Source organism: Dunckerocampus dactyliophorus, chromosome 2 (genome assembly GCF_027744805.1).
Source record: "Dunckerocampus dactyliophorus isolate RoL2022-P2 chromosome 2, RoL_Ddac_1.1, whole genome shotgun sequence".
Taxonomy (NCBI): Eukaryota; Metazoa; Chordata; class Actinopteri; order Syngnathiformes; family Syngnathidae; genus Dunckerocampus; species Dunckerocampus dactyliophorus.
Window position 1 is genome coordinate 42,221,201 of NC_072820.1, and position 15,869 is coordinate 42,237,069.

The 15,869-nt window shown below is 40.8% G+C and overlaps 1 protein-coding gene across 14 annotated transcripts in view; it reads left to right on the plus strand.

Annotated features, from left to right (window-relative positions):
* cacna1g (calcium channel, voltage-dependent, T type, alpha 1G subunit) overlaps positions 1–15,869 on the plus strand; it is a 291,002-nt gene that overhangs the window by 123,410 nt on the left and 151,723 nt on the right. The window lies entirely within an intron of this gene.

Genomic DNA, 15,869 nt, shown 5'->3' on the forward strand with positions numbered 1-15,869 from the left:
AAATGAAAATGCAAATCCAATTACACTGACGCAGAGGTTGAAAAGTACCACATTACATTTACTTACATTACTGTAATTTAGTAGGTTTTTGTTTGTATTTTTTTCTCTGTTTTTTGAATATCGACTTCTACTTAAATTGTTTTGTTATTTTAAATCGTCTCTGTTATTGAGTACAAACAAAAACTTTAAAAAAACAAAGAAAATGCACCCAGAAACAGTAGTGAATGATGGGCAGGACAACCCCCAAGTGCAGGGGTCGGCAACCTGCGGCTCAGGAGCTGTATGCAGGTTTTCAGCCGCCATGTTGCTGCTCCCACGCCTCAGCGTGATACATCTACACTGCATTCTGACTGCTGATCGCATAAGTAAGGGAAGGAGGAGAGGGGGCAGTGTGGGCAGTGAGACACGCAAAAGACGTCTTGTGAGTGTGCTACCCCCACGGTAAACTAACATGTCAAATTTAAAAAAAAACTTTAAATCTTTAAATCTTTTTAAAGTTTATAAGCTGTGTCATGTTTTGCGGCTCCAGACTATTTGTCTTTACTACATTTGTCTTTACTCTTTTGATGGTAAAGATTGCCGACCGCTGCCCTAGTGGTGTATTGTGCAGGAGGATGGAGATGCCGTCGAGCGCCAATATTGCTGAGCCAATGGAAAACGTGTCCCCTCTCGGTCTCTTCAGCTTCCAATACAGGAGACTTTTCCTTTTTGCAGTACACCCTTAAATGGTATCCAGTAACTTTTACCCTGAGCGCATTATAAACCAGTTACTTTTATTTGTAGTTTTACTTGAATAGGTTTTCATATCTCAAAGTTGTGTCAAAAATTAGAAAAGTAACTGTACTTTCACTTGAGTACAATATTTTAGCCCTCTTTCCAAACGATGGCTAAACAAAACAGATTTGTTTATATTTGCACATGCGGTATGTACAGTATTCTATACTTATACTGTATAAGTGGTCCTCAGGTTTTGTTCATAGACTGTGATGGAAGTGGAGTTTTGGAGTCGGATTTTATTCCTAAAAACTATATAAAATACAGTAATAAAACACTTAACACAAGAATTAAATGAAATAGTAATAAAGTAGGGCCGCACGGTGGTCTAGTGGTTAAAAACATGCATGTTAGGTTAATTGGGGACTCTAAATTGTCCATAGGTATGAATGTGAGTGTGAATGGTTGTTTGTCTATATGTGCCCTGTGATTGGCTGGCGACCAGTCCTGGGTGTACGCCGCCTGTCGCCCGAAGTCAGCTGGGATCGGCTCCAGCATGCCCCCGTGACCCTAATGAGGAGAAGCGGCATAGAAAATGTATGGATGGAGTAATAAAGTAATGAAAAAGAATAAAAAGTAAAAAAAAAAGCCAACGCACTAGCAACATTTCCATTTGAATAATAAGACCACTATGCTGTTTAAGGCCCTGTCACACCTTGACGATTTAGCCAGCGCATGTCCGACGTGATCATTTTGATGTTGAACTGTCTACGTTTTTTTCAATTTTGGGCGTATACATAGCGTATTCATAACAGGTTGGACGTATACATGACGTATTAGTAACTTATATAGAACGTTTCTATAACTTATAGACAACTTATACCAACGAATGCGTAGCGTGTTGCCGGCGTTCACAACTTATGCCCAACGCCAGTCGAACTTATGCAAACCGCGCGGCAGCGTATGGCCGACGATGACGTGCCGTAGTCTATAAAAAGGCTGCCACTTGATGACTCACCTCATTAGACATCGCAGTGTCAACATCACCATCATGCCGAAGAAAATTTCGAAGACCGTTGCCAAGAAGTATCAGGGCAGTGACGGTGGGATCCATCACCACCCACAGCCTCCCACTCTCACTCTGATGGAGATGACGCAGGTTGTAACGCCTCTTTCACTCCTGTTGGTTCCATTCCCAGTGTCACAGTGCCCTCTACTGGTCAAGCATGTAGCCGTATAAATATAGAGTTACTACAAGGCATCGCATAATGTACTGTATCTGCAAACACAACAGCCTCCATCTCCTCTCAGCCAATCCTTGCCAAGAAGAGAGCCAAGAAGACACAGTTCTGTCTCAAGGTATGTTGACGTATTACGACTTGTGCGTAACTTACAAATAACGTGTGTGAACGGGCGTCAACGATCGCATAACTTATTGCCCGCGTATGCGGGACGTATGAATCATACGTTGACATACGTTGAAAAGTTTTGTGCATGCACAAAATTTTTGGACAATTTGGACGTACTACGACGTATGCCGGCGTGCTTCAGCGGTGGTCTTAACTTATACAAAACTTACCCATAACTTATTCGACATATGCCAGCATATTGGCCAAATTTTTCATACGTTGGCGTAAGCTGGCTAAATCGTCAAGGTGTGACAGGGCCTTTAGTTATTACTTGGTTTTATAGGAGCAGGTCCTTTAAAGGGATAGTTTGGATTTTTTGACATGAGGAATGTGTATGTGATGAAGACACTCGCATCTTCTTCCGCTGTGGAACACATATGTAAAGAAGATGGTCGCGAAGAAGTGTGGTATTGCCGCGAGTGTCGTCATCATATACACATGAATGCACAGGCGACAGTGCGCAGGGATACGCCGGGAGACATACAGTACATAACGCCGAGCGTTTTGAGAGGTCTGATTATTTTGAGAAGGCATTTTTGTGGCGTAAATGTATTCATCTTTTGAACGCATATTGTTTCGAGAAGCCAAACTCTTTACTTAAATGTCCCCAGCTACTAAGCGGAACTACGTTCTTCATCACTGCTGATGGGGATGTCATACAACTTCATGTCAAAAAATCCGAACTATCCCTTTAACATGCTTAACTGCCATGTAATTTGTTCTCCAGTGAGTCTTGTGTTTCTGAACCAAAATGATGTTTATAATTAACTTACGGGAGCGCATCCGTAACCACGGAACGTCGAAACCCGGAAACGACGACCACCTGTATCGGTTTGATCACTGAGCTGGAAATGAGTTGTATTCACATGAGAATGTGACAGTAGAGCGCACACAAGTCTTTCCAAATGCTTGTACGTGTCATGCATACGTGGACATTGGTGAAATATATGGACTAATATTGACTGGCTCAGTCTCTGCCTGTGTAGTATACCATGTGACTGCGACGTCCTTCAGCTCAACCCAGACATGTTCACATGTCATCCTCACTTCCTGTAACATACTTCCTGCTGTGCTTCATTCTGTAGCAACTGTGGGAAAATGCCACACTCACATTGTATGACACGGCTGGCAATTAATAGTAGTAGTAGTAGTGTTTATCAAGGCTTGACAGAAAACAGGTAGCAAGGAATTAGTCTCTTTTCCCGCTGCACAAATTGATTTTTGTTTTACTTTGTAAAATGATGTTGTTGTTTTTTTACCCCTTTTCTAAGCAATATTTGTGTTTTAGCAGTTCAGCTTTGAAAGATAATGGCTGATTGGCTTTAACATGTTTAAAAAGTGAAATTGTTTTACGACTAAAATGAAGATAAAATTACTTTTTCAGAGTGTTTCCATTCAGGTGTTTGCTCATTGACTGATGTTGTGGCGTTGCAATCCATAAGTGAGGAAGTCTGAATAGCCGAGTTTAGCAGAGAGTGTATGCTATACATAGTGCATCAATCTGACTTAGCGCTCGCTCCTCGATGAGACTCTGCTTGGGCAGCCAAAGAAAGAGTGAGCTGGGTGGGGGCGGAGAAGGAGCTCAGTGGTAGTACCAGGAGGAAGGGCGATAGATTGGCAGAGAAAGGAATAGAAGCCGAAGTATCAGCTTCATTTTACTCCTTCAATTTTTAATCTGGTCTGATGTGTGAAGAGAGACACCGCAGCTGAAAATAGTCACTCGGGCTGTGTCTTCTTGGTTTTGCTGTAGTCGCTTAGACTCACCCTATGGCCATGAATCTTTCATTAAAGCACCTTGAAACCAGATATTTGTCTTCCATACTCTGCTTTGGCATGAACAATACGGGGAACAATGTGCCACAAATACTTAGGCTGATGAATTTATTCCTAACTTGAAAAGCACTTGGAGAGCACAGACCTCCGCCAAGCGCCATAGTTACCCCATATTGTGATTTACGCCATAAATATTAGTCCTACATTTATTTTATTTACATATTTAGATTGCTAACGTGAGAATGCAAGCAGTGCTAACATGGTAACGTTAGCATGGTAACACCTAGCATAATAGTGGTAAGTGTTTATATAAGTGTACAGCTTTGTAAATGGCTAAAAATGCTTCTATGCTAATGTTAGAATGCTAACATGCTAACATTAGCACGGTAACACATAGCAGGATGTGCAATGCAAAGGCTAAATTTAGTTGTGTGATATGTGATAAATACAGTATATATTAAATGCATAGAGTATGAATGGTATTACATTTGTCAAAAGAAAACTGGCTGATTACCTGATTTTGGTGAGTAATGTAACATAAGGCAACCAAGTAAAATAAAATTTCAAGCACAGGAAAGTAATTAAAATCGACTAAATTGCTTCATAACAGCAAATACTACAGATAATGCCACTATGAAAAGCACCGTCTAACCACCACTGGAGTAATATTGAATTAGTCTGAAGTAGTGGTGTATTGACATTTAAAATGCAAGTTTAGCACCTTTTTAATGGCTTGAAATATCGAACACATCCTCTTCTATTCCCAACCTGGGATGTAGTCTCACTGTAGGAGGCAAGTGAGATGCATTGAACCTGAATCCTGAGTGTCTTCTCCTTTCCTTCTTTCTTCCTTTCACTGATTTATTGATCCTGCATGGGTCTCTTCCAGCCTAGTTTGAGGGGTATGGAGTGTAAGGTAGAGTATAAAAGCTAAAGAAGTCAATAGATGGGAGGGAAACACCATATGAGAAAGGCTGAGAACTTGATAGAAGGTTGTGGATGTAAGAAAACAAAGGACACAACTTTGATCCATCCATCAGCTAATGAATGGGCCTGTACAGACATTGGACAGGCAAGCAGTATTGAGAGGCCATCATATCAGATGCAGCTTCATAAACTACTGAAATTATTCCAAACAAGACCCTGTTGGGTTATGGTGAATGACTTGCCTGTAGATATGCTGCCACTCCCACATTAGGCCCTTCATTGCATGGTCCCAGGGCTTCAGAGGCCTTGTGAACACTTTCAGTCCCAAATCCTATCCAGATAACTCCCATACAGTCCGATTTTGGATCCAAACCACACATACGGGTCTGGAAGCTTTTCCGATTGGATACCAGAGCAGCCTCACCATCTATTGTAAGTTGAAATATTGTTATGCATATAGGCTCTGTCTAGTCTGGGTCTAGGGTTCAGTGGCTAGTGGTTCCATCTCCATTTATCCACTGTTGACACTTCTGTGTTGGTATTCCGTGTCACGTGTATCTACTCACGCCTACTCACGAAACCATGCAGATACCTGTAGGTCAGTACATAGTGCTGTATTGTCACAAATGTGATCTGATTACTAACATGCATTAAAAACAAGCACAGAAGAAGAACAAAAAGAAGACATATCACTGAGCGACTGCAATATGCTGTGAAATATGCTGTGTTTTTTGGAAAATGTTACGTTTTATTCCAGATATTACGACTTATATTGATGTTTTGCTATCCCTCTGATGGTGAGTTTCTTCATGAGAGATACTGAGAATGTGTGAACAAGTGATGTTGTCGTCCGGAGGAGAGAGAGAGAGAGAGAGAAAGGACACAGACAAGGATATAGCATTGATGAACAATGATGGCCGTTAAACAAAGTGTCCACTGCCAACCACCCACCCCCTCCCTCACTATGTGAGCTACACAAAGACAACGTCAGGGCAGGACTGCTGCATTTCTTTCCCCAGGTTCCTCTCCATTAGCAAGATTGTCTTGCGAGCACAATGGGTCATCAGATTGGCTGTAGATTATCAGTGATAGGGACAGAGAAGACAAAGGGAGAGAGGTAGTATTATACATTTACAGTGTATCACAAAGTGTGAAGACAAGCACCCCTTCAACCCTGTTTATTCTGCCCCAAATGACGCTCCCATGTCGTTACCTACTGTTGTGGAGTCTTGCATAGGCAAAAAAGCATTTGGGTCACGTGAGCAGTCCAAAAAATCAGCATACAGTCGTCCCTCGCTACATAGCAGTTCGAACATCGCTCCCTCACTTTATCGCGTTTTTTCACAAAGTAATTCATTAATAAATGATCACAGTTTTGTGGTTCAATACAGCCTATGATTAGTAAAAAAAAAATATGCATATTTAAGCTAATTCTACTTATTCTTGGCCTAAATTAAGCATTTTCAAGCATAAAAATGAAAATGAACTAACGGATTGAAGTAAAATACAAATATAAGGCAAAAGAAGCATTCTAATTGCGAATGTAGTACTGAAGTCTGATACGTTTGTGTGACTTTTTATTCAGTACAAAAAATTAATTACCTTGCCTTTTGTAATTTTAATTTGATTGAAATTGCCAACATTTTTCAAATTGTTCTCATTTTTCAACACTTGCAGCATGGTATGAATGTGGGAGGCGGAGCTCAGTGGTTCTGTGGTTGACAATGCAACCTAAGCCAGAGTAGTTGATCGCAGATACACTGGCGGCGTCAGAAGTTCATAAAATAAATATGAAACTGCGTATTGTTCGATACAGGGGTCACGGTTTGGTACGCATCTGCATTGAACGGTTCGATACAGATACAAGTATTGTTACACCCCTTCTGTATTCTACATTGGCCACAAGGTGAGACAAGGACCAGACATGATTGCCAGAAAAAGACATTTATTGTAAGTTTAACAGCCACTGCAGGAAGTACGCTGTCCAGAAAAAAAACAAGGAACTGCTAACATGTGAGTCTATGTTATTTTATATATGTCTAATTTTTCGGGATTATATCAACTATATTTTGTCATGCAAATGTAAAGTTATGAATTCATGTCTAGAGGGCTGTAATAATGTCAAAAGCTGTATTAAGAAGATCGTAAACAGGTTTTCTATGTCATAACTACGAATATATCCCATTCATGAATATTGAATCCTACTTTGGGGAAATTCACTTATCACTGTGGAGTCTGGAACAAATTAACCGCAATAAACGTTGGACGACTGTAGTCTCACAGCCATGCAGCAAGTGCAGTCAAAAATTATTCCTTGAAGTAGAACATCCACTCAAAGGATATGCACTCACATAGCATTTTCATATTTATGAGTACAGAAACAATGCATTTTTATCAACATTTTTATCTATAAAAATCCCCTGTATTTGCATGTGGTTTTGGTTTTGTTTTGGCCAGGATATTGTTAGATTTATTGTACATTGTTATGTTTAAACCTTGCTGGATTATTGGAGAAATAGCCACGTTTTGATCGGTGAGGAATACAAACAAGCCTGATGATGAACAAAAACACCAGAAAATGGAACGACAAAAGCGTTGCAGTAATGTACTCTTTTGCCGTTCGCTCCCTTCAGGTTACTGTTATGGCCTCGGATCTCACTGCACTGGGTCACGCAGTTAAATACGAAACAATGTCACACTGTTGTAGTCTTTCACCGTAATGGTGGGCAGATAAGCATGAGAGTGGGTTGATAGTGGAAAGTGTTGGTGATGAGAGGCTTTCAATCAGATTCAGCCTGAACACACTCCATCTGTCTTTTCCTCATGGTTGTTCACCATTCCACTTATGCTGAATGACTCTACATGCGCTTGCTTTCACATCATTATGGTTTTTCAAAGCATTCTCCATGCATTGACCTGAACTGAATGCACCTGTATGTTGGTGTTTCTGTAGTGCATACACTCACCAATACACTGAGCTGTATCCAGTATTCTGTATTTCTAAATGCCTTATAATACTGCAGTACGGTACAGTAGTTTGGAAAAGCAAACAAAGGAGTAACCATTCGTCACAGTTAATTTGCTGAGGCACATCCAGTGTGGCAGCTTGCCTGTCAGTGATGTTGAGGTGAATCGAATGAACACGTGATTAAGGAACTACTACACAGGAGGACAGACGACTGGTGAGTTCCTAATTGGTGTAAAAATGACAGGACTATGAAGGCGGGATGCGTAGCTACGATGGAAATGCTGTTGAATCAATCCAACAGTAAAGTGAAGCATGTGGTTAGCACGCCTCACTCACAACGCGACGGTTCTGGGTTTGGACCTTGCTCATGTTCTCACTATGCTCGCTTGGGTTTACTCTGGTTTCCCCCTACGGTCCAAAACATGCACGTTGGGCAATCTGGAGACTGTAATTTGTCCATTGGTACGAATGGTTCTGTCTATATCATTCATGTCAAAATTTACATTTGGAAATATGGGAAATTTCCCGGGAAGTTAAGGGGGAATAAGGGAACAGCATCGCCCCGCAGTGTTACAAATTTGACAAAAAGCATGAGCGTGTCCGACCCTGCTCTTCTTTAGGTGAGGATAATAAGCCTCCCATTTGCCAAGATATTTACACAAATATTTTGATTTTTTGGCAAAGATGTCTCTCTGTCCATCCATCTCTCTTGCGCTGTTGATTTGATTGAATCACCTGACATGCAGCTCGCCGGGCCTGTCATGAGCCCCACACCCACGTCACCATGATCACCTGCAGTGGCGGGGTGCAAGGTGGTGGTGCATATGAGGCAATGCTACTTATTTATGTGTACAGAGTATAACAAAGACAAGCTCAATATGTAACCGAGGGTCTTTCTAAGATGACCACTGACGCCATGAAAGCTTAACACGAAGGAAGGACGTCTACCAACGACACACTTCCGGCCTTTAAAAGCGCTGCCATCTACCAACTGCACTGAAGAAAAGTCTCAGAAAAGTAGTTTCCAACAACATCAAATTGTAACAACAAAATGGATAGAGTGTCACGGTCGGTGCATGCTTGGAGTTTGTTTTTAACAGAGAAGATTATCGCATAGTTTTGTGGCGCACGGGTGACAGCCAGCGCGCTAGCATGAATTAACTTGACATGGAATAAACACAAGCACTAGCACTCAACACTGACATAATAACGTCATAAAACCTCGCATTTATGCGTTCACGCACAGCACCAGCATTTTGGAGCAACAATGAGATGAAAGAAGAACCAGGAAAATATAAGTGTGACGCTTTCAATGACCCTTGAACAAAGTGGAAATAAACTTAAAAGACTGATGAAACAAAACGATATAAACATGCAAAAACAAAGGGCTTTCTAACAGTATATTTATTTTTCCAATAAACTAATAGCTCTTATTTTCATAATTGATATCCATTTATGTAAAATTTGATGCAGTTATTTACAAAGCTAATTTTAAAAATGTGTTTTTTTTGCCAGTTTTTCATGGCACGGTTTGTTCCCGCCCGTGGACCGGTACCGTGCTGTGGGGACCCCTGATCTAAATGACACGCATTGTCACGGCAAAGTGCAGGACAACGCAGAGCCGAAATATGTGTCAAGGTGGCGTCATGACGATGTTTACCGGGTGTTGCCATGGCAACCGGCAATACCGGAGAGGATTTTTCTTTTTCATGGAAGTTACAAAAATGTGTGAACGGGAGAACACGGGGGAAAGGACAAAATATGTGAGTTTTCCCGCCGAAAACAGGAGGGTTGACAGGTATGATCTGCATGTGACTATTTACCACTATTAGAGCCCTGTAGACATGAAATAACACCCCTATTATTATTTACACAACATTGTGCAAATCTTATGCACAGGCTACTGGATCTCTGTAGGGACACACGGCTTAGCCGCCGCTTTAAAGGAAAACTGCACTTTTTTGGAATTTTGCCCATCATCTACAATCCTTATGTGAAACATGAGCACATGACTTTCTCTTTTCTGTGCCTTCTAAGAGAAAAACTGTTAGAATGAGGGAGCTAACAATGCACGTCATGGACACACCTATTTTGGCTATGTAGGACTGGAAAAACCTCCAACAGCGTTTTGTCGTTTTATATGCATGTTGTGACTATGCACTAATAGGTACTTTCATGATAACTAATGTAATACTTACAGTATTTTGCCATGTAGTCATTTTGTTAAACATTACCGGGACTTCTTTCCTGGACGCATTGAGTGTTTCTGCTGCACTGAGTGGCATACAGTGTTACCATGGATGTAAAGGTTTTGTATGTATGGCAAGGAGGACATTGCTCCGAGAGACGGCATCACAACGAACCAAGAATGATTTGTTTGTGCTACCAAACCCTGCGGGGATAGAAACTTTTTTCCACCTGCCCAAAATAAACTGGAAAAGACGCCCCAGACCAGCTGGACCAGACAGACTACTGTCCATCGCGTGTGCCACCATGATATTGATTCTGACACATGGAGCACGTAGCACATGATATCACCACACAATCAAACTAGCCGTGTAGAAACAAAACATGGAATGTGGGCTAATACTTAATTTGGTTGTCTGTTCGTAGTTGTTCATACAGTATGCTTGTCAGTACACATTGGTGTCATTGGGGCCATTTACCCTTGGGTAGTGCCGTGAGACAATGTGTCTCTACACCAGAAAACTAGTTCTTTGTGTTAGCTGCTACAGTAACAATGTTGCTGTAGCTTGGTTTATATACAGGTCAGTTGTGTAAAGAGAACATTGTCTTTTTAGGGCTTTATAGTCGAAATAGGTGTGTCCCGTAGCGTGCATTGTTAGCTCCCACATGCTAACTGTGTTTTAGCTTTTTTTTTTGTCTCTTTAGAACGCGCAGAAAAGGGGAAAGTGTGGTGATGTTTCACATAATGATTATGCATGATAGGCAACATTTTTTTTAAAAATTGCAGTTTTTTGTTAAGCTTAGCAACATCTGACCTAACTAGTTGTCCTAGTTAGGTCTAGTTATTTATTTCTTATAATCTTACGAAACGGTTTGAAATGGAGAACAAAGAAGAATGGGCGGAGAACTTTTTTTCATGTCAGGCTTTGCAGTCATGGCTGACACCATATTGCAAGTTAAGGTAATATAATGTAAGGTAATGTCTCATCAATGTAACATTACTGACGCCTAGTGACCACAATACTACATACTGTATGACTTTCTATGTGTTTTGGCTAATAATAGACCATCGTCAACCATGAAACAGCCATCGTTTATTATTGTACTTGGATAGGAAGCATTATGCAACTACCAAAATAAATAAATAAATACAATTCCGAACCGTACAACTTTCATTCACAGACGTTGTTTTGTTCGCTCCGGGGCTCTCTAACTTGTGGAGTCAAACACATTTTTTTGAAAAAAGAAATTAAGTGGACTGAACTTCTTTTTTTTAAAAGTCAACAAAGGCATGCTGTTAAGCAATAGAAACCAATGCTAAACACAAACAAACAAGCTATTACATCATGGCTTGAAATAAACATTGAGTGATCTTAGCGTGCAGCGACACTCGACAAAAAAAACCCAACTCATCTCATCTGGTAATCTGTATCAGTCACACGAAAAGATCAGCTTTTGTTTTGTCATCATTGTATCAAGTCAGGGTTGCTCACACGTTTTCAGCCAACAAAGCTAATTTTAAAAATGACCAAGTTCCAAATATCTACCTCCTACTGTAAATATAGAAAATATACTGTATATATGTACTATATTTATATAAAAAATATGAGTATGTATTTATGTACATTATACATGTATATCAGGGGTGCACACACGTTTTCAGCATGCAAGTTACAAGTCAAAATGATCTACCTCTTTCTATGAAATATGTAACATACAGTAGATCAAATCTAACCGTTAAACTTTTAAATACTATTGTAAATATTAAAGATTAGTATTTCACGTTCACATTTTCCAAAATGCGCAGCCAGACGCAGGTGGTGTATTACATCCAGTTAGCATTTGCTATCAAACATTATTGATATACAAGAATTGAAAATGATTATGCACAAGACAATGCAGCCAAAGACAAGGCAACATATTAAAAAGGTATGCTATGGGCTATGGGCATATTTTCCATTTCATCATAAAATATTAATTTAAGAAGCGGACGTGTAGAAAACACTGATTTTGGTAGTGGAGTTCATGACACGAAGCAAAGCCATTTTTTTTTGTCTACATAACTAGCCGCTATAAGTTAACAGATTTGTTATAGCTATAAGCATTTTACCGCTGAGTTAGTTTATCCGTAATCAGATTAATCAAGATTAAAGAAAGTTGCATCTCCTTGTGTAGCTTGAAACGTCACGGGGAGCAAGAGCGAATTGGGAGGGGAGCTTAAAGCGACGCTGATGAGATCAACCTAAACTACCTTGGCAATCTACCTGTAGCTTGCGATCAACGTAATGGGCACCTCTGTATCAAGGTCACGATTTGGCAGCAATTTATTTTGTATTTTAAGTTTAGCCTAATCAACAAAAGTGGTTTGCTGGTATTTTAATGAACACAATCGTGGAAATTATTCTTTTTTTTAAATTATTAGTTATTAGGTTACGTTTGGGAATGCTTGACACATTTGATTTGTTTCTCGATTGACTTGTTGCTGTTGCGGTATACAAAACGCATTCGTCTTTTTTCTAAAGCTGGGACAATGCAAGTGGGAATTACAACTGTCAGTTAGATAGACAGGATAAAAAGAAGAATACAGATGGAGGTGAACTCAGGACAAGAAAAGAGACATGTGATATATGGTAGTTCTGATCTGCACTTTGTCTAATATACATCACCATGTTACTTCTAATTCTATGTCAGCATGTGTGCATGCACATTTGTTTTCTATGAAGGGTGTCATGTGCTGTGCCATAATAGCACGTGTTCACCATCTGCAATAAGAGAGTGAGTGTCTGCTAGTGCACGCCGCGTGTCTGCCAGCACCTTTCATTGCATGATTTATTTGCATCTCATTACAATGTGCTGAGTTTGTCCTTGCAAGGATCTCTCTACATTAAGACTTGTGCATAAGTATCCAATTAGTATGAATGACAAGATGCAAAACCTCGCCTTTTATCCTCAACCTCAACTCTGTGTGTGGAACTGCTTCTCGGGCTGAAGTTGGGAATTCTCTGCACGCAAACTCCTTCAATGTCGGGCTTGCCTGCCTGCCCCCCCTCGCTGCGCCCCCCTCCTTCAACATAATCAACATGAGCTTGCACACAACTTTGTGTCATGCCCATTATTTGTGCAACACACAGATGAGGGGAGATGATCAATTTTAGCTGAACACACCAAACATCATCTGGCTATCATTATGCAAGTGTCCTTAAAAAAACTATTTTTTAGAAGAAAAATCATCCATTTAACATTCAATTTCTATGCAGAAGTAGTGTTTTTGTAACTTTGGAAACATCACAGACACATGAAGTATATTGCACCAGAAATACATTTATATATTATATGTACTGTACATCCCTCGCTGCACTGCGGTTTGAACATCGCTCCCTCACTCTATCAGGGTTTTTCGAAAATTAACTAATGGCTGCTGTTTTGTGGTTAACTATGGACTATTATTAGGCAAAAAATACTCAAAGACAACATTTTCTCCCCGTGCGTGTGTGGGTTTTCTCCGGGTACTCCGATTTCCTCCCACATTCCAAAAACATGCATGTTAGGTTAACTGACGACTCTAAATTGTCCATAGGTATGAATGTGAGTGTGAATGGTTGTTTGTCTATATGTGCCCTGTGATTGGCTGGGAGTGTAACGGTGACTATAAGGGTGTTATTTCATGTCTGCAGGGCTCTAATAATGGGAAAAATTGTATGTAGAAGGTCCATAGGTATGAATGTGAATGTTTTCTATACTCTACAACTACAAATATATTCCATTATAAAGAGCAATCCTACTAAGAGGAAATTCCCTTATCGCGGTCAGGTCTGGAACCAATTAACCACAATAAACAAGGGACAACTGTACTGTACTTCCCAAACTCTTCTTGTATGTGTTTAAGTACTTTAGAGATTCTTTAGGTCTCTTTATCTTCCAACTAATTGAAGGATGGATGCATGCCACCAACAAAGTGATTGACTGACTGGTTGCATTGCATTCCGCCATACCGCATTGCAAGTGATTGTATGCAGAATGCTGGTGCCGGCATCTCATACAGTGGTTTGTACACATAAATAAATATTATCAGGCTCTCAATAGTATTCCAAATCGAGGGGGCATGGAAAAAATTCAGCCCCCTAGGTGGGCATGACAGAAAATAATTGAGAAGCACTGACTTGTGGTCAGGGTTGCACGGTGGTCTCGTGGTTAGCACAGCAACAGTCTGGAGATCGGGAAAACCTGGGTTCGATTCTCCCTTGGGCATTTCTGTGTGGAGTTTGCATGTTCTCCCCGTGGTGCGTGGGTTTTCTCCGGGTACTCCGGTTTCCTCCCACATTCCAAAAACATGCATGTTAGGTTAATTGGTGACTCTAAATTGTCCATAGGTATGAATGTTAGTGTGAATGGTTGTTTGTCTATATGTGCCCTGCCATCGCTCGAAGTCAGCTAGGATAGACTCCAGCATACCCCCGCGATCCTAATGAGGAAAAGCGGCATAGAAAATGTATGGATGGATGGCTTGTGGTCATTACTAGTGACCGAAAAGACCAGATTGCGGAAATTTCCAGATTGTGGGTGATATTAGTTTCCTCTACAGGGTGGATGGGCACACCTTTAGTGAGGAGCTTGGTCATCTGGGAGCGACTTAAGAGTTGAGCTAGTGAGCCACTGCAGACCCAGTTTACTTGGGCTCTTGCATCCAAGCATGTCTAACCAGAAGGAGACCTTAGATAGACTCGGACACTCTGGTGAGACGGTGTCTCCACAATTGCTCTGGCAAACACCTCTGTATAATCTCAAAGAAGCTGGCGCAGGTGGCCAGAGATACAAAAGCCTACCGCCCCCGTAACCTTGGACCCAAATGAGCAGATGATGTTTTGACCTGTTTGACCTAGCATCAGGATCATTGGATTTTTTTCAATGTATTACTACTAACAGTGTTACTGTAAAAGTAAAACAAAGGTGTACAAGCCTTAACTTTGATGAGTATCACTTTCCACATTTTTCTTGAAGTTCTGGATTTTTGTTTGACTTTGGGATCATATTATTTTTTTGAAATTGAAATGTTGTGCACAGAGGTTGCAGTGTGTTAAACTGACTTTAATTGTCACTTAACCTCTCACTGGAAAAGCCATGTAGAAAACGGATGGGTGGATGTTGAATTGTCAGTTATTTCCAGGTTTTTAGTGTTTTCCAAAAGTGCCTCTAGATCTCTACAGTTTGTTGACCTAAATTAAACCTCTAACACATTTTTGCACATCCTGAAATCTACCAGATTCAAACTGCACTGGAAGTTAACTATACATATTTACCTACAGTGTCACGACATGACTCACACATTCATACCTTCAGTACAGGAGATTCTAGTGTTTGCACATGTGTATGCACGCTGCTTGCATGTGTTGTAAATTTGTGAGACAGACAGACTTGGGGTGTGTGCAAGGAGGGAATTCCTTCACCCGCACACCCCTTCAAGCTGCACATGTGCTCAACATATGCTCCAGAGTGCGAGAAGAGACAGTGACAAAGTCTGATCAGGACACAAGAAAAACATTCTTCGATGATCTTCAGCTTTGTCCTAACCTCCCATCACCCACCTTGGAGCCTCCAAGGAGCTGCTGCAAAGACTGTTAGGAGTCTCAGCGTTACGAGCCAGACTCATCTCATGTTGCACTTTTGTGGGCTGCTGACGCCACGTTTCTCCTCTCCTCTATTGATAACTCCATTGGGGATGCACGCGCACCTCCCTCTGCTTTTGAAGGCAGATTTTGCAAGCATGCGTGTGAATACATGCGTGTTTATCAGGCCCACAAACATTGCGTGTGTGCTGCGCTCCATATACAAGCGCAAACACATGCACTGTGGTCGCGCTCCATTGAGCTTAGGAATCAAAGCATATTGTTTGC